Source organism: Chlorocebus sabaeus, chromosome 10 (assembly GCF_047675955.1).
Source record: "Chlorocebus sabaeus isolate Y175 chromosome 10, mChlSab1.0.hap1, whole genome shotgun sequence".
NCBI lineage: Eukaryota > Metazoa > Chordata > Mammalia > Primates > Cercopithecidae > Chlorocebus > Chlorocebus sabaeus.
The window spans coordinates 58,679,951-58,699,058 of NC_132913.1; the positions used below are offsets into that span (position 1 = coordinate 58,679,951).

At 38.2% G+C, this 19,108-nt stretch overlaps 1 protein-coding gene across 10 annotated transcripts in view; it reads right to left on the minus strand.

Moving 5' to 3' along the window:
- The window catches only part of METTL8 (methyltransferase 8, tRNA N3-cytidine), a 180,016-nt gene that overhangs the window by 136,466 nt on the left and 24,442 nt on the right, over positions 1–19,108 (minus strand). The window lies entirely within an intron of this gene.

The following is a 19,108-nucleotide window of genomic DNA, read 5'->3' on the forward strand; positions in this document are numbered from 1 at the left end:
CATGAGAGGCCGAGCCTAGAGGATGAGGCTGTAGTGAGCCATGATTGTGCCACTGCATTCTGGCTTGGGTCATAGAGCAAGACCCTGTCTTAAAAAAAGGAGAAAAAAAAAAGCATGTTTACACCCTAGCTCGAGAGGAGAATCATCTGCTGATTAGCCCAAATCCATCTCCATTTCTGGAAGAATAACAAACATTTAAAGAAGATGTCATCTTAATTACATACTTGTAAATGTGTCACTTTAAAATCTTTATGGAAAAGTATTAAAAAGAAGCTCTAAGGAGCTTACTTTTTCCAATAAGAAACCATTGTAATACTGCTTGACATTTCAGTTGTTCATCACAACGTTCAGCCTAATGCTGTCAGCTGTCAGGTGGAAACAGATGCTAAAAGGTGTGTGTATGTAATATGCATCACAGATTATTGGAGGTGCTATTAGGCGTAAAAATGCCATATACTGTGCACTCTTTACCACCCTACTGAAAATGAATAGGTTTAAGACTGTGAATTCCAAAATGAACTGCAGAATGTCGAAAACAGCTCTTTGTACTTTTAAACATAAAATTCAAGATTTTCCTTTTGGAAAAAAAAAGTGGTGGCATAGTTACACATACCAACAAGACTGTAATGGTTCCATTCAAATGTGACTTAACAGTGATGAGAAATGAAACCTTCAACAGCAAGTGCAGATGCTCCTGTTTCTTATTTGTTTTCCTTCTCCAGTAAATGCAAGCTCTTTGGTGGAGGCAAATGAAATGAAATGCTCCATCTACTACCACCTTTACCCTGATGTGCCTTTGTTCTTTTTGCCTGCCAATGTTCCACATAAGACTATCAGTGTTCTATAAAACCCTACCTGCAAAATTATTTTTAGAGCTCTTTCTGCAGTGAATAGTATTCATAAAATCTTCTGTATGCTGAAGAGTAGAAATTGATTACACCTAGAAAGAGAGGCAATTCATGCTCAAAAGTATAAAATGATGTAAATGTTTCCTACCCAGGAAAGGCAAATCAAAATGGAATTTCAATCCTTTAAATAATCACGTGATACTTATCTATACCCATCTATATATAGAAGAGGAAAGAAAAAGTAAGAGTTTCTCTCACTATAAATGACCAAGAGCCTCTGTAGACAGAGACAAAAAGATACAACCAGATTGGATTATTAGGCAATTCAGGAAAATGTCAGAGAAATGTGAATCTTGCAGGCTGCTAGTCTGGGGAGAAAGCATAGTGTGACCAGGGTCTAAATATGTGGCAATTTCCCTACTTAGGTAGCTGTTTCTTTAATTAACTACATAAACATCTTTATTTCATTTACTTATCCATAACAGTTACGCACAGCCTTGCATTGCTATTTATCTTATTATATAAATATATAATAAACGTATATAGGAGACTATATAATATAAACACAAAATAAAATTATATAAATGCCTTCTCACTTAAATTGCAAGCTTCTAGAGGCAGCACCAAGCTGCTCATGAATTGTTTGACTGATTACATAAAAATGGTATTTGTCTGACATAAGTCTCATTGGATGGAAGTTACTTCATATTTTCCAGGGTGGATCCTAACTAAGATCCTTGCAGTGCGAAGGAAGTGACAGAAGAATGTGACAATATACAGGTAGCTATCCAATTATATTAACTACAATGATTAACAAATATGTGCTTTGTATTATTACTACCATGTTAGCCTAAGGTTTGCTAGGTCATGGTTCAATTTTGTGGGAAAAGAAGGGCAGGGCCAGCCCCAAATAAAATTCTGGTAGAAAGAGTAGGTTTCTGCCACCAGAATGACCCAATCCCTTTATGTACCTTCTCTTAGCTCTTTTTTGGCATACTCTAATTTGAATACCAGTTTAACTCAGATATTATTTGCATAATATCTTATTCACACAAAACTGTGTGAATAACTAGTATTTTTATTTGAAACAACACAAAGAGGTACAGTTAAAATATTCCATTCATCAAAAAAACGGCAAGAAAGGAAGAACAGAGGAATGAAAAACAAATAGGACAAATAGAAACAAATACAACAAATAAAAACAAATAGGACAAATAGAAAACAAATACCAAGATGGCATATTTAAACCCAACCATATCAATACTTACAATAAATGTAAATGGGTTCTCATTAAAAAGCAGATTATGAACTTGGATTAAAAAAAGTAAGACCCAGTGATATACTGTTTATAAGGCAAGCACTTTAAATATAAAGAAACAAAAAGGTCAGCATAAAAAAAAGGTATACCATGCAAACACTGCATAAGAAAGCTGGTGGGGCTATATTAATAGACAAAGTAGACTTCAATGAAAAGACTATTATAGAGAAAAAGAGGGACATTTAATAATGATAATAAGCCAATTCATCAAGACAACATAGCAGTCTTAAATATGCATGTACCTAATAACAAAGCTGTAAAATAAAATGAAGCAGAAAGACAGAACTTTCTAAAAGGAGAACTTAATAAATTCACAGTAATACTTGGAGATTTTAACAACCCTTTTTCAGTAATAAATACAAAAATAATCAGCAACAAGCTATCAAAAAATCAAAAAGGATAAAGAAGATTTGAACATTATTAACTTGACCTAGATGATATTTATAGAAAGAACATCATATGTAGCAATAGAAAGAATACACATTCTTTTCAAATGAACATGGAATATTCACCAAGGTAGACCAGATGCTGGGCTATAAAACAAGTCTCAATAAATAGATAAATTTGGCTGGGTAGGCACAGTGGCTCATGCCTGTAATCCTAGCACTTTGGGAGGCCGAGGAGGATCACCTGAGGTCAGGGGTTTGAGACCAGCCTGGCCAACATGGTGAAAAACTGTCTCTACTAAAAATACAAAAAAAAAAAAAAAAAAATTAGCTGGGTATGGTGGTAGGTGCCTACAATTGGCTGAGGCACAAGAATCACTTGAACCCAGGAGGCGGAGGTTGCAGTGAGCCGAGATCGCACCACTGCACTTCAGCCTGGGCAACACAGTGGGACTCTGTCTCAAAAAATAGATAAATAAATAAAAATAAATCCCAAAGTATTAAAATCATACAGTGTGCTTTTTGGCTATAATAATATTAAATGTTAATATCTTGATGAACTAACTTGTATTAATAAATGTCCCTTCTTATCTCTGGTAATAGTCATTTTCTTGAGGTCTACTTTGTCTGATATTAACACAGACCTACCAGGTGTCTAATGTAATGTTGTGTATGGCATGTTGTGTATCTTTTTAAAAAATTTTAGTCTATTTGTGTGTTTTTATTTTTTATTTTATTTTTAATTTAATTTTATTTTTTGAGACAGAGTCTTGCTGTATCGCCCAGGCTGGAGTGGAGTGCAGTGGTGCAATCTCGGCTCACTGGAAGCTCTGCCTCCTGGGTTCACGCCATTCTCCTGCCTCAGCCTCCCGAGTAGCTGGGACTAGAGGCACCTGCCACCACGCCTGGCTAATTTTTTTTTTTTTTTTGTATTTTTAGTGGAGATGGGGTTTCACCGTGTTAGCCAGCATGGTCTCGATCTCCTGACCTTGTGATCTGCTCATCTCGGCCTCCCAAAGTGCTGGGATTACAGGGCTGAGCCATCACACCCGGCCTTATTTGTATGTTTACATTTAAAGTGCTTTTCTGATAGGCAGCATATTGTCAATCCTTGCTTTTTTATCCAAATTCAAAATAATAATGATAGCTACAAAAGTTTCCAAATGTTAAGGAACTAAGCAACACAGCTATAAATAACCTATGAGTAAAAGAACAAATCTGAAATTAAAATATATTTTGAACGGAATAACAAAATCTCAAAATATCAAAATTTATGGGATGCAACTAAAGCAGTGTATAGAGAGAAATTTATAGTTTTAAACATTTTTATTAGAAAGGAGAAAGATGTCAAATCATTAATCTCAGCTTCTTTTTTTTTTTTTTTTTTTTTTGACAAGGTCTTGCTCTATCACCCAGACTAGAGTACAATGGCACGATCATAGCTCACTGCAGCCTTGAATTCCTGGGGTCAAGTGATCCTCCTGCTTTGGCCTCCCAAGTAGCTAGGACTACACTCATGTGCCACCCACAACTGGCTACTTTTTTTTCTTTTTTTTTAGACAAGGTCTTGCTCTATCACCCAGACTAGAGTACAATGGCATGATCATAGCTCACTGCAGCCTTGAATTCCTGTGGTCAAGTGATCATCCTGCTTTGGCTTCCAAGTAGCTAGGACTACACTCATGTGCCACCCACACCTGGCTACTTTTTTTTTTTTTTTTTTTAAGAGACAAGGTCTGCCTATGTTGCTCAGGCTAGTCTTGAACTCCTGGGCTCAAGGGATCCTCCCACCTTGGCCTCCCAAAGTGCTGAGATTTACAAGCATCAGCCACCTTGCCTGGCCTCAGCTTCTATCTTCGCAAGCTAGAAAAATAAGAATAAATTAGACCCAAAGTAAGTAGAAAGAAGGAAATAATAAAACAGAAAGCAATGAAATAGAAAATGGGGCCAGGCATGGTGGTTCACGCCTGTAATCTCAGAGCTGTGGAAGGGAGGTCAAGGTGGGCAGATCACTTGAGGCCAAGACTTTGAGACTAGCCTAGGCAAAATAGTGAGACCTTATCTCTAAAAAAACAAACAAACAAAAACTTCAAACAAACAAAATTAGCCAGTGCCTGTAGTCCCAGCTACTTGGGAGGCCAACGAGGGAGGATCACTTGAGTTCAGGAGTTCAAGGCTGCAGTGAGCTATGATCATGCTATCGCACTGCATCCTGGGCAACAGAGCAATACCCTATCTCAAAAAAAAAAAAAAAAAAAAAAAAAAGGGAGGGAGGGAAGGAGGGAAAATGAGCAAAGCAGGGAAAAATCAAAGTCAAAAGTTCTTTGGAAAGATTAATAAAACTGATAAACTTCTGGCAAGACTGATATCAAACATGTGTCTCACAAAACACAAACTTCCAATAATAGGAATAAGAAATGAGATATCACCACAGACCTTACAGACATTGAAAAGCTAATACTGGGATATTATGGACAATTTTATTGCATTCATTAGATGGGACAAAGTCCTTGAAAACCATAACTTACTAATAATAACAAAATAACACAAGAGAAAATCTGAATAGCCCTAAATTTATTAATTACATTTGTAATTAAAATCGAAACAAACAACACACCTAATAGGATGGCTGGTATTTAAAAACAGCAGCAACAGCCCAGAATATAACAAGTACTGGTGAGGATGTGGAGAAATTGGGAAATTGGAGCCCTTATTCATTGCTATTGGAATATAAGATGATACAGCTGCTATGAAAAAACATTATGGTGAATCCTCAAAAATTAACATAGAATTACCATACAATTCAGCAATTCTACTTCTGGGTATATACCCAAAAGAAGTGAAAGTAGAGACAAAAGAGATATTTGTACACCCATATTCATAGCAACATCATTCACAATAGACAAAAGGTAGAAGCAACTCATGTGTCCACTGAAGATAAATGAACAAAATGTGATACATACATACATATATATATGTAAAATGGAACGTTATCCAGCCTTGAAAGGAAATTTTGACACATGCTACAACCATGGATGAATCTTAAAGATATTATGATAAGTGAAATAAGCCAGTCATAAAAGGACACATATTGTATGATTCCTCTTGTATAAGGTTCCTAGAGTAGTCAAACTGACAGAGACAGGAAGTGGAGTGGTGTTTGGCAGAGGCTGGGGAATGGAGAATTAAGTTTCCAATGGATATGGGAAGGGGTGAGAGGAAATGGGGAGATGCAGATCAAAGGATACAAAGTTGCAGATAAGTAGGATGAACATGTCCAGAGATCCAATGTACAATGCGAGGGTTACAGTCAATAGTATTTTATTATATTTGGGATTTTTGCTGAAAGAGTAGATTTTAGGTACACTTGCCACACATACACACAAAGGTAACTATGTGAGATGATATATTTGTTAATCTACTTGCCTATGGCAACCACTTCACTGTGTATATGTGTATTAAAACATCTTCTTGTATACCAGATATATACAATTAAAGAAGAGACGCTAGACACCAAAAAGGTAAAAAATAAATAAAGAGTTTCATTTATGGAAGATGAAAAAGTTCTGGAGATGGATGAAGTCTAAGAGTATGAAGAAGGCGGCCAGGGGCGGTGGCTCAAGCCTATAATCCCAGCACTTCGGGAGGCCGAGGCGGCCGGATCACGAGGTCAGGAGATGGAGACCATCCTGGGTGACTCGGTGAAACCCCGTCTCTACTAAAAAATACGAAAAAAATTAGCCCGGCGTGGTGGCGGCGCCTGTAGTCCCAGCTACTCGGGAGGCTGAGGCAGGAGAACGGCGTGAACCCGGGAGGCGGAGCTTGCAGTGAGCTGAGATGGCGCCATTGCACTCCAGCCTGGGTGACAGAGCGAGACTCTGTCACAAAAAAAAAAAACAACAACAAAAAAAAAACGAAAAACAAAACAGTATGAAGAAGGCAACAGAAATTTCCACAATTCCTGATAAGGTGTTTCAGTTTTTTAAAATTTACTATGTGAAAAATCTGAGAACGTGGTCCTGACCCTTCACTTAACTCAAACTAATGTCACATAAAAGGCATATATTGTACCAACTTTGCCCACAGGTTCCCATTTTCAGCTCACCATCCTATTAAGGTCCTTCCTCTTGAATCCTAAGAAGGCCAAAATGAAACAGAAAAAGCATGACTTTAGGGGCATGCCGCGTGAGATCTTAACGCTAAGGCTCAGTCATGAATAGGCAATGGCTAAAGCAATCACTAAGGAACAGACAAGAAAGAAAACGAAACTCATTCAAGTGTTAGATTGACAGTGTCGTTAAAAATCGCATTTATTATGCTACCAAATATAAAGCATACCAAGAAAAGCTGACAGACTTCCTGCCAGCTCTAGGTGTAGGTAGGTATGTGCCTATTTTAGAATGTAAGGAAAAGAACAAATGTATAAAAGGACTTGGGTTCAGCATACATAGTAATCTGACAAGCCAAGGGGAAGGTGGTTTTAATAGGTTCCAGTTTCCTGAGCGGACCACCACCACAATGAGCAGTGGCAAAAGCAGCAGCCTTGATACAGAAGGCCAACGTGTGGGGAGCAGATCTCTCCCCAGCTACAAATTTTGGCTAGATGCTTTGCCTACCACTAAAATGGAGTCCTTTTCACAATGATTCATACATCTGCCTGACCATATCAACAAACTATAACATATGCTACAGGAATAGGTAAAATGTGTGGAATGTACATGACAAAATACCTCTTAACTGCAAATTTTGCTTTTGGGGAGCAACAGTTTTGAGTAATACTGTTTTTTTTTAAAAGAAGGATTTTAATAAAAGGAAAGACTCCATAGTATATTTTGCAAATTGAAAAAATATTTTAGAAAGTAAAGGCTGAACACAGTGGCTCATGTCTGTAATCTCAGAACTTTTGGAGGCCAAGGCAGGAGGACTGCTTGAGCCCAGGAGTTTGAGATTAGCCTGGGCAACATAGACCTCATCTCAAAATAAAAATAAATAAATAAAAGGAAATAAAGCATCAATTCCAATATATCTTCCATGTAAATTTCATTTTTTTTTTTAGAAAAGTTAAATATGTACCATGTGTGATGACCTATCCTGAGCACTTATATAGAGTATATTATCTTATTTAGCTTCCATTCCCTATCAAGGGGTACTGTTTTAAGGAAAAAGCCTATAAAGGACGAAGTAAACTAACAGGCCTAAAGTCACCCAGCTAAAAATTGACAGAAATTCAATTCCAGTCCAAGCATCTAATTAAAGAATCCACATTCCACCTTTTTGGATTTTTTGTTTTTGCTTTTTTGAACAGCTTTATTATTCACATACATATACCCTATTTGCCTTCTACTTTTGTGTACCATATATACAAGAAGGATCATGTTACTGACTCCCCAGTCTTTAATGGGGTTGCTAATTTGTTGTAACTGATTTCAGGAGGCCCAGAATTCCTTCTCTCCCTTCATCTCTCTCAACTGTTTTTCTCTTGGGCCTTAATCAAATAGCAAGCAATGCCATTGGTAGCCAGCAGTCCCCAGATTTAGGAGAGCAGAGTCATTCTCTTATTTGGCTTGTCACATTACTATATATGCTGAACCCATATATAACAATATGTATAATATGTACTCAAATCTCAAGGTGCAGACAAACGGCTCTTGCATCACCTAAATAATGTAACATTTTAACACCCAGGTCTTTTCACTGGTTTGATTTTGCAGAGCTGAGTAGTAGAGACAAAGAACGACTTCTTAGTTCCCTTGCTTTTTAAGCTGGTTCCTAAGACTGCTTTCTTGCATTTTAATACTACTAGAGGAACACCAAAGAAATAGAGCAGATCGTACTGCTGTTTGTATGAATCTATAACAATTATCCTTGGGGCACTTAGCTAGCTCTAGGAAAAACTATTTGTAAAATTCCCCAAGGATGATTCCCAGTTGTCTCAGCTTGCTGCAACCCCAGGGAGAGGAACTGCTATTAACCATACACTAAATACCAGTCCACCACTTAAAAGTTAACTTCCCTTCAATGTTTCCTGACTTCTGAGTATCCTTTAAATAAATAAATTAGTGAGACATTCATGTTTTCACCTTTGTAACTGTTTAGCATTTCTTCTCAGCGGGGAAGCTGGTACAAAGGTTTTCATTCAGAGGAGCAAACATCATCTAGAATGAAGTTGCACTAAACATTACCTGAGGGGCTAGCATTAATGAGAACAAATTAAGCACTACTGCTGTACTTTTTTGGAGAGTGAAAGCTGACAGGTAAGAAACACTTAAGTATCAACTACACTGCAGTGAAAACTGAAGCTTCAATTAACCCTGGCAATTTCAGAGAACTCAGAGGGTGACCATCTGCCAGGCAAACAGCTCAGGCAACTCATGCATCTTGTTTTAATCTTTCTTTGGATGATTATAATTTCAGGGTATAAATAAGGTTATTAGCAAGAACAGAACAACAACAATAATTACAGTAAGTATTTGCAGAGCACTTTGATCACACTATGACGTCAGTAACTCTGCAGCTTCAAAATGGGAATCTCATGCTTAGTGTTTGTTCTCCATGACTGCTCTGAATGGTGGCTACATGATACACTCACTCACACAAAAAGAGACAACTGGGACTCAGAAGTTAACTCTCTAAGGGATTTAATGTAAGCTCATCTCAAAGCCATCTCAATCTAAAATATCTGAACTATTCTTATCTCTCTGGACATTGTCTCTAAACATGTTATACTGGGCCAGAATGAAATTGGTTTTAACTTATTTACCTGGCATTTCACATTTAGACTTCTGTGTACAGAAGAGGAAAAAAGCCTGATTCTTGATGGCATCATTGAACAGGTAAACCAGTGATAGTCTATCTCTGGACTTCTTGCTAGGTGAAAAAAGTAAATCCTTTTGTATTTTAGCCACTATTAGGTTTTCTGTTATGTAATATGTATTATTGTTAAGTCCTGGGATTTCAGAGACAAATCCATCTGTTTTCTGCTGTCAAGAATTACCATTAAGTGAAGAAGAAAGAGATGCAAACAAAGAGTCCTGACATGATATATAGTAAAGGTAGTACAAAATGCTATTGGAGCACAGAGGAGTGAATGATTAAGTCTACTAGTGGTGGCTCTGAGAAGCTTTCTGGTGAAGGCAATATTTGTGCTGGGTATAGAAGACTGAGTAACATTCCACGGAGAAAAGGGTAAAAGCCAGGGAATTTCAGGCAGGATGATTAGCACAAATAAAGATTAAACAGGTATGAAAACATGGAATATTCAGAGAATAAAAAGTAATATAGAAAAAGGTGCTGACCTAAATAATTCTAGATACAAATAGTGTCTGTAAAACTAAAGGCAATAGGAATGGTAATAAGCACTGTACTCTAGTTGATAAAGGGTACAATTCTGAAATCAGTACACAAGGAAATCAGAATTGAACAATTAGTAAGTAGGTGATACTTGGTAGAAGCCAGGTTTCTCACTGTTGGAGTGGGAGGTTACAAACAAAGGGAAGAAAAGGCTAGAATAATCTATATGATGATGGCTTAGAATGTGAGTCATTTGTATGCACTCACATTTAGCTTAATATACATGTTACATATAGAAATATTTGTAGATATGTATGTATACATTGATTAGTATACACACATATATTTCCTTACTCTGTCATCTGAGAGGGCCTAGAAGTCACCACATCCCGGTGGCAACAAGCACACTCAGTACCCAGATCTTCATTTCTAACCATTCTCTAATAAAACAGAACCATGGCTCCTTGGAGAAATGGCTGATTCTAGGATTGAGGCAGAGAATATAAGATGAGCCAAGAGCGTCTTATAGTGCCAGAAAATAAGGAAGTGCACACACACACCCCAAAAAACAAAAAAACCTGCAGTGCTGAGGGTATTGTCAAAAGGTCACGGGAGCCAACTGAACGTGCACCCAATGCCCAAAGCTAGAACACTCTGACCAACAAAATAAAAAGTAGTTTTGGATTACAACCCAAAGAATAAAATAAATATCCATGTATCCATACTCATATAAATGATTAAACAAATAAATGAGGGAGAAGAGAGAAATCGTCCATGCAAACAGTTACTAAATAATTTATGTAAATAAACACTCTTCCCTTAAGGAGGTGGAACATAACTCCTCATTAAGTGTGGGCAGCACATAGTGACTTCTTTCTAAAGAGTTCAGTGTGGAAAGGGGGGAAAAAATAACTCTGCAGCAGAGTAACTTCACAAAGACTTCCTCAGCCAGGTGATCAAGGTTAACAAAAACAGTGATAGTGCTGATAGTATGTATTCTTGCTTTGATGTGTAAAAACAGCACTTTACCTCTATATTCTTCCTCCCCAACCCCCATAACTTCAGTCTAATCGTAAGAAAACTATCAGATAAACCCCAGTTGACAGACATTCTATAAAATATGACTAATACTCCCCAAACTGTCAAGGTCATCAAAAACAAAGTCTGAGAGACTGCCAGAGCCAAGCAAAATAAGGAGACATGATAACTACATGTAATGTGGTGTCCTGGATGGAATCTTGGAACTCAAAAAAGTCATTAGGTAAAAAGTAAGGAAATCTGAATAAAATATAGACTTTGGTTAACAATAATGTATCAATATTGGTTCATTAACTGTAACAAATGTACCACAGGAATCTGTTACTAATAAGGGAGACGGGGTATGGACTATATGGAAACTCTCTATACTAACTTCACAGTTTCTTCATAAATCTAAAAGTGTTCTAAAATTAAAAATGTAAAACAAGGCCGGGCGCGGTGGCTCAAGCCTGTAATCCCAGCACTTTGGGAGGCTGAGACGGGCGGATCACGAGGTCAGGAGATCGAGACCATCCTGGCGAACACGGTGAAACCTCATCTCTACTAAAAATACAAAAAATTAGCCGGGTGAGGTGGCGGGCGCCTGTAGTCCCAGCTACTCGGGAGGCTGAGGCAGGAGAATGGCGTAAACCCGGGAGGCGGAGCTTACAGTGAGCTGAGATCCGGCCACTGCACTCCAGCCTGGGAGACAGAGCGAGACTCCGTCTCAAAAAAAAAAAAAAAAAAAAAAGTAAAACAAAATAATTTTGTATGACTACAGACTACGATGTAAGGGGCAGACAAGTGGAGTGGGGAGGTGGTTATAAGGCTGGAAAGTTAGACAGAGGCCAGATAGGAATCTTTATGTATACCAAATTAAGCAGTTTGAATATTTTCTCATAGGCAATGCAACAAACAGAATTTTAAATAAGAGAGCAAGATGATGAGATCTGTTCAGTAGTCCCCCCTCCATCCTGTCTGCAGGGGATAGGTTCCAAGATCCCTAGGGGATGCCTGAAACTGTGAATAGTAACAAACCCTATATATACTGTGGTTTTTCATATATATATATATATATATGATAGTTTAATTTACAAATTAGGCATAAGAGATTAACAACTAATAAAATAGAACAGTTATAACAATATACAATAAGTTATGTGAATGTAGTCTCTCCCTCTCTCTCAAAATAGCTTATTATACTATATTAACCCTTCCCGTGTTGATGTGAGATGATAAAATGCTTGCATGATAAGATGTAGTGAGGTGAATGATGCAGGCATTGTGACATAGTGTTAAGCTACTATTGACCTACATCTGAAGGAGGATCAGCTGCTTCAGGTAATCCTGGATCATGGAGCCATACGGTGTCAATGGTTGGCTGTCAGGAGCAGATGATGACTACCGGGGAGTTAGAATTTACAGAGTAGATACACTGGACAAAAGAGTGATTCACTTCCTGGGCAGGACAGAGTGAGATGGTGTGACATTTCATCATGCTACTCAGAATGGCATGCAGTCTAAAACTTCTGCCTTGTTTACTTCTGGAATTTTCCATGTAATATTTTCAGACCATGATTGATAGTGGGTAAATCAACCATGGAGAGTGAAACCATGGATAATGAGGGACATTATTTATAAAGATTTATAAAATGTATTTATATCAATTATAATGGCCTTAAACTACCAATGACTGATCAGTGAAAATCAAAGTTCTGGGACCAGGACATGCATAGCATTTAAAATCTCCACATACAATCTTGGTGTACACTGAGGATTGAGAACCACTCAGACACAGAATTAATGAGAAGAGAAAGAGGCCCAGGGCTACACACTAAGTCTATCAGATCATGAGAGGTAAAGAAAACAGTGGCCATGAGTATCAACGAGGGCACACATTCAAGTCACACTTCAGAGGCAGAATCAATGAATTTCTTGCAGTGACTAAATGTAAAAGTTGCCTGCAGTGAAATAGGAGACAAGGTTTCTGGCTTACTAGCTGAGTAGATGTTGATGATATTCAAAACAGAGTTCACACACACACACAAAGGCTGGATAATGGTGGGATGAAGGTAGGGAAGGGAAGATAATGAGTTCAATTTGCACATGATGAACTTTAAGGATCCTACAATATATTCAAATAGATATCCCCAATAAGTAGTTAGAAATGAATCCATGTGAGTGGTAGGTGCTAAAGATGTGTATCTGGGAGTCAAGTCCTGGGTTTACAGGTGGTGGCTGAAGTCAAGAGGAACTGATCAAGAAAAAAAAAAAAATAGGGCAGATGGAACTAATGGTAATACTGATATTTAGGAAGAAGAGGAGTTAGTTTATGGGACTGAATACTAAAAGAAGCCAAAAATTAACAATTACTTTTGGAAATATAGGAGATCAGGGATGACCTTTATCAAGGTGATTTGAACCCTGGCTTTGCCAGCAGAATACAGTTTAATGAATATATAAGTCATTGGAGTAAAGGAGGTAATGAATGTAGACGACTGATAGGCAGAGGAGAGAAAAGGAGAGAAGTTGGGCTGTCTTTTGAGGGATCATGTAGGTCAAAGAAGGGTATTTGTTAAGCTGCAAAGCATCTTGAGTATCATTGTAGGATGAGAAAAAACACACACACACAGACTGAAGATACTGAAAAGAGAAAATTGCTGACAAAACAAGTTTTGAGAATAAGTAGGCCAAAGAAAGGGGAAATAAGTACACAGAAAACACATCAGCTATGTGAGGTATCTAGAACAACTTCATGCTCTGAAGAGTAAGAACAGGTGAGTTTGTAGTGGAAGAGAAGATGGCTAAGACAGTCCTTTCCCAACGCGCTCTTCTTCATGAAGTAAGAGGCTGTAAAGTAGGGGGCACGAGAAAAGGAGGAACAGAAAAAAATGGGAAAGGACACTAACAACATTTGAATAAAGGAATGCCAATGAACATAAGTTGCCTATCTAAGGATGCAGCTCAAATTAGTGGTTATTTATTGGTTGTCTCTCAAGTATTCACTCCCTACTTCCCATAGCTCATGGACTTGAAATCTGTACATTTTCTGAGAGGCCAGAGTGGACCTGATTGAAGCCAGAGGTTAACTTATACCCTATGCTAAGCCAATCGGCACATTGTATACCTCTGGGCATAGTGATTGGTTAGGAAGTGGGCATGTGGCCAAACCTGTCCAACAGAGTACCTTTCTGTTTTACTGCTAGAGATCTGGGAACAAAGATAATTTCTAATACCTATTAGGTATGAAAGAGGAAGCACCTGTTATGATGAAAGAGGGGCTTTTTCAACAGCCCCAAAGCTGTTGAAAGCTGTATTAGTCAGCTTGGGCTGCCACAAGAAAATATCATAGACTGGGTTGCTTAAACAACAGAAATTTTATTTTCTCACAGGTCTGGAGGCTAGAAGTCCCATACCAAAATGCTGGCCGATTTGGTTCCTGGCTTGTAAACAGCCACCTTCTCATTGTGTCCTCCAGTGGCCTCTGTACATTTGCAGAGAGAGAGAGATATCTTTGATATCTTCTCCTCTTTTTATAAGGATACCAGTTCTATTGAATTAGGGCCTCACCCCTAAAACCTCACTTAACCTTTATTACCTCCATAAAGGCCCATTTCTAAATAGAGTCACATTGCGGGGTAGGCCTTCAGCATATGAATTTAGGGGGACACAATGCAGTCCATAACAAAAGCCACCTTGGAGCCATGAGTGGGCCTAGCATTAGGAATGCATGGTACAAATGCAGGATGAAGCCAACTATGAGGCAAGAAAACTGGGAAGCTAAAAAGAGGTTAATAAGTCCCATTGTTAACTAGTTGGATTAAATTCCTCTTTTGTTTTTTAGTTATTGAGCCAATATATTTCTTAATTATTTAAACCAGTCTGAGTTTGCTGTTATCTGCAACCAAAAGTAACATCACTGATAGAGCAGTTACTGATTTCCTCTACTACCTAGTTTGTGGGGCAAAATACTTGATTTGATCTGGATTAGGACTATTTAGGCTTGTAGTATGGAAAGCAATGGTGATTTAAGATGGTGGAAGTGAAGGAAAATATAACTAGTAACCACAGAGTAAGCCCATGCTGACTGGGAAAAAAACAATAAAAAGGGAAGAGGAGGGTAGAATGAATTGGAGGAGCTGATGGACTTGAAGTGGCTGGAGTCTGGGTTTAAAAGAAACAAGGGGAGGGACCCAGCAACTTGGGAGGCTGAGGTGGGAGGATCGCTTGAGCCCAGGATTTTGAGGCTGCAGTGAACCATGATCATGGCTAGGCGACAGGGCAAGACCCCGACTCTAAAAGGAGGGGGAAATGGAAAGAAACAGGGGATGGAGAAGACAGACAGGAGGTACTGGTTAGGAATGAGACCTTCTAAGTTTTTTTGTTAACCCATGTCACTTAGTAACAAAAACAGTAAACACTGTAACAATGAGAAGGAACTACTGCTTTGAACAAGAGGCTCTTACAGTGTGGCCAAAACCACAAGGCCACAAATGCCTATGAAAGAGAACGGTTTCAGTATTGACAACAGCTAAAACATGGACTCCCATCCACCATCTTATGCTAATCTTCTGAAAAGTCATTATAATAGATCTCCATCCCTTGCCCTTCAGAAACAGTCCCCCACTGGACACATCTGCTAAAAAAGGGTTTGTCAAACCAAGGTCCTATGACAATTATTTAAATTGTGTTTTTATTATGATAACAATCTAAAATTCAATAAGAGCCATGTATAACTGCTACTTGATTTCACTGTCTGTTTGCATTTATGATCTTGTTGGCAATAAGCAGCACAGATGTAACACATAATGATGCATCTGAGTATACAGCACACTGTAAAAAGATTCTGCAGTATTCTGGATAGAGAAAAGTGGTGAGGGAACTGGGAAGACACATAGCACACAACAGCACAGATGGGCTGAAGTCAAAAGAACCTGCGTGATGATGGTCAGTAGCTTCTTTACAATGAGAGTTGCAATTTATTTTCAGTAAAACATCAGCAGTCACACTATACTGCTGTTAATTTGAGTTTTATTGGTTTTGTGGTTGTACTTCTACTTATTTTGATTTTGTGGCTGAATAGGAGCTCTATGCATAAGGAGCTTATACCTAGATTTGTGTTCATAAACAACATAGTAAGAATATTGTAAGTCAACTGAGGGAACTGAAAATATTTTTCCTTTAAACAGAGATTTATTTCTCAGCATTTAGAAATAGTATTAGAAAATTCTGTTCCAGATTTTTTTTTTTTTTTTTTTTTTTTTGAGATGGAGTTTCCCTCTTGTTCCCCAGGCTGGAGTGCAAGGGCACGATCTTGGCTCACCGCAACCTCTGCCTACCGGGTTCAAGTGATTCTCCTGCCTCAGCCTCCAGAGTAGCTGGGATTATAGGCATGCACCACCACACCTGGCTAATTTTGTATTTTTAGTAGAGAGGTGGTTTGTCCATGTTGGTCAGGATGGTCTGGAACTCCCAATCTCAGGTGATCCACCCACCTCAGCCTCCTAAAGTGCTGGGATTACAGGTGTGAGCCACCGTGCCCAGCCACTGGGAATTATCCTCTTACTGCTCCTTAATAGCAGAAATATCCCTAAGTAGGGCAGAGTCACCTCAATTCTCCGCAGAAAGCAATTTCAGGTGGCGCTGAAGGGTTTGGACTAGGTTGATTCAGGATCTGCCACTTACTACCACAGGCTGTATCACTACCAGAGGTTGTCTTAGTTTTACAACCTCTGGCATGATATTTAACTTTGCTAGTCTCAATTTCTGTAATAAAATGTGGCTAATAAGGTTATTTCCAAAGATAGGAAGCTTCTGGGAGGTAACACATGTAGCTTAGTGCTGGGTGCGTAGTAAGTATTCAATCAGTGTTAACTCATTTGCTGTTATCACTAGTCTGCCTCTCCTCACGATTTCCAAAGGACTTTGTGAATACCACAGGATCAAGCCTTCCACTAAGATGCTGCTTAGTTTGAACAGCCCTAGGCAGTCTCAACTTTTCAAGAAGGCAAAAGACTAATTTACCAATGAAGCAGGATGGTATAGTAGAGGGCTGAACCGACAACAGGCTTAGTCTCAAGTTCAAGTCACTTAATAGGTGGCTGAGCCAGGACTTGAAGTTGAGATTAAGTCTGTCGTCAGTTCATGATTTTTTAGGGAAAGTCACTCTGCTTAAGCCTATCAGTGCATTTGTAAAACGGACAGAATTCTAAGTCACAAAGTTCTTACAAAGAAAATTATAAACTACATAGTGCCTTACAAATGTAAAGTCAAATTATTATTCAACAAATTCCGGAAACATTTCTAAGGCGCACCTCTTGAAACCTAAAACAGAAAAAAAAAAAAAACCCACAAAATAAAATTAATAAATAGGAACACCATCCCACCTCCCGCTGTCTGGCAATCAAGTGCTGAGGCAGTCAGTTAGGACCACAAGCTAAAATGAAAGTAACAATCAAGTCTTACTTTCTGCAACAGTCTAAGCAGGAGGCAAAAAGAAGTGCTAGCTCCCCAGCTTTCCATTCTCCCCCACTGAATGGTAGCACTGGGTGAGGATCAAGTAGACACGGCATAGATGGGGAAATTGTCTTCCTGTCAAGGAGGGGTGGGAGAAGGCTCTCGCTTTTCTAAATGGACCCCTGGGGTGAAGGTGGTCAGGGACGTGGGAGGGCAGAGGAGGGAGCCTGGAATGGAAGGAAGTCCTCTGAATGGAGGCATCTGGAATGCAGGGGGCTGACTCCTAGACTACAGTCCCTCCAGGAAACTGCAATGTTCTAGCTGTGCACCAACTACGGTGTAGGGAAGGCAGCTTCTTCCCATGAAGTCCTCCAGGCAGAGCCTTGTAATTGTCTATGGTCAGGCTGGAAAGATCACATGTGGAATTTCGACCTAGAGCCAGACTCCTCACCCGCAAAGAAGTAAACCTTATCCCAGGAAACTATACAAACTTTAAAAAAATCAATAAATTTAAGAAAGGTTTAGAAAAGTCCATGAATAATAATGTCACAGCAAGCAGCTGAAGAATAATTGAGAATATTAATTATGTTCTTAATCTCCAAGGAACACATCATATAGAGAAACCTTAGTAATCTTTCACCTATGAAAGGTCTTACTCCCACGCTCATTTGTAAGACAGCTGTTAAGAGCTCAGAACCACATTTTCTATAGGAACATTTTAAATGGTGATTAAGAAACCAGGCTAGTCCACACATGCTTTTTAAATCCATAATGTAGATGAAAAGAAATGTGCTTGTTTATTTTAAATGGTCTTAGAAAACTGGCAAATCCTATTTTCCCAAATAGCTGAAACATTGCCAATCCACACTGCCTGGGGCAACTTGAATCTTATTTAATACAAAAACAATCTGATTAAATATGATTCTTTCGAATCAACAACAAAACACATAAAACCTGTCAACCATCTCCTTGCCACCTGACAACATAAGATATGTCTAGAAGGTACTAGTGTTGTTTAGTTAAAAACTAGACCTGTACCTCAAAATAAGTGTTGTCCCTTCAAATAAGTCACTTTAAGAGATTACTATTTATTCCAATAATAGCAAAACACTTTTGAAATTCCATTTTCAGATAATGTCCTCATAGCAAGCTATTGTTCTTTTTCATATCCTCAATGATGGCAAACTCTTTACTTTAGAAGAATATATTTTGCTTTCAGAGTAAGGTGTTGTTCTTGTTGCCATAAATGTATAAACTCCCAACATAAACAGCTTGGAATAATACTCATTAAGATACACCTTCTGGTATGTTGTTTCCTTGAACAGTCTTAAGCAGTCATACCTCATAAATCCAGTTCACATAGTACATACTGTAATACCACAAATGATAGTATCTTTAGATATTACTTAGATAATAGCCTTAGATATTACTCTTTTCTAAGAACCAAAGTTATCTGGAAATATGAGCTGGATGTTTTTAAAAAGTGTTTTTATTTAAATGGGACATATACAGTGGGAAAGATCCCTCTACAAATTCAACACAAAATAATGTGAAATACCTAGGAATAAACCTAGCCAGAAATGTACAAGATCAACATGAAGAAAGCTATACAACTGTACAGAGGGACACGGAAGACAATTTTATTAAGTAGGAAGACAGGTTACATGGGTTTCTGGGGCTGAAGATTCAACACTGTAAAAATATAAATTCTCACCAAATCATCTATAAAATTAAATTAATTCCAATAGAAATTCCAAAAATGTTTTGGGGGAACTTTTAACAAATAATTTAAA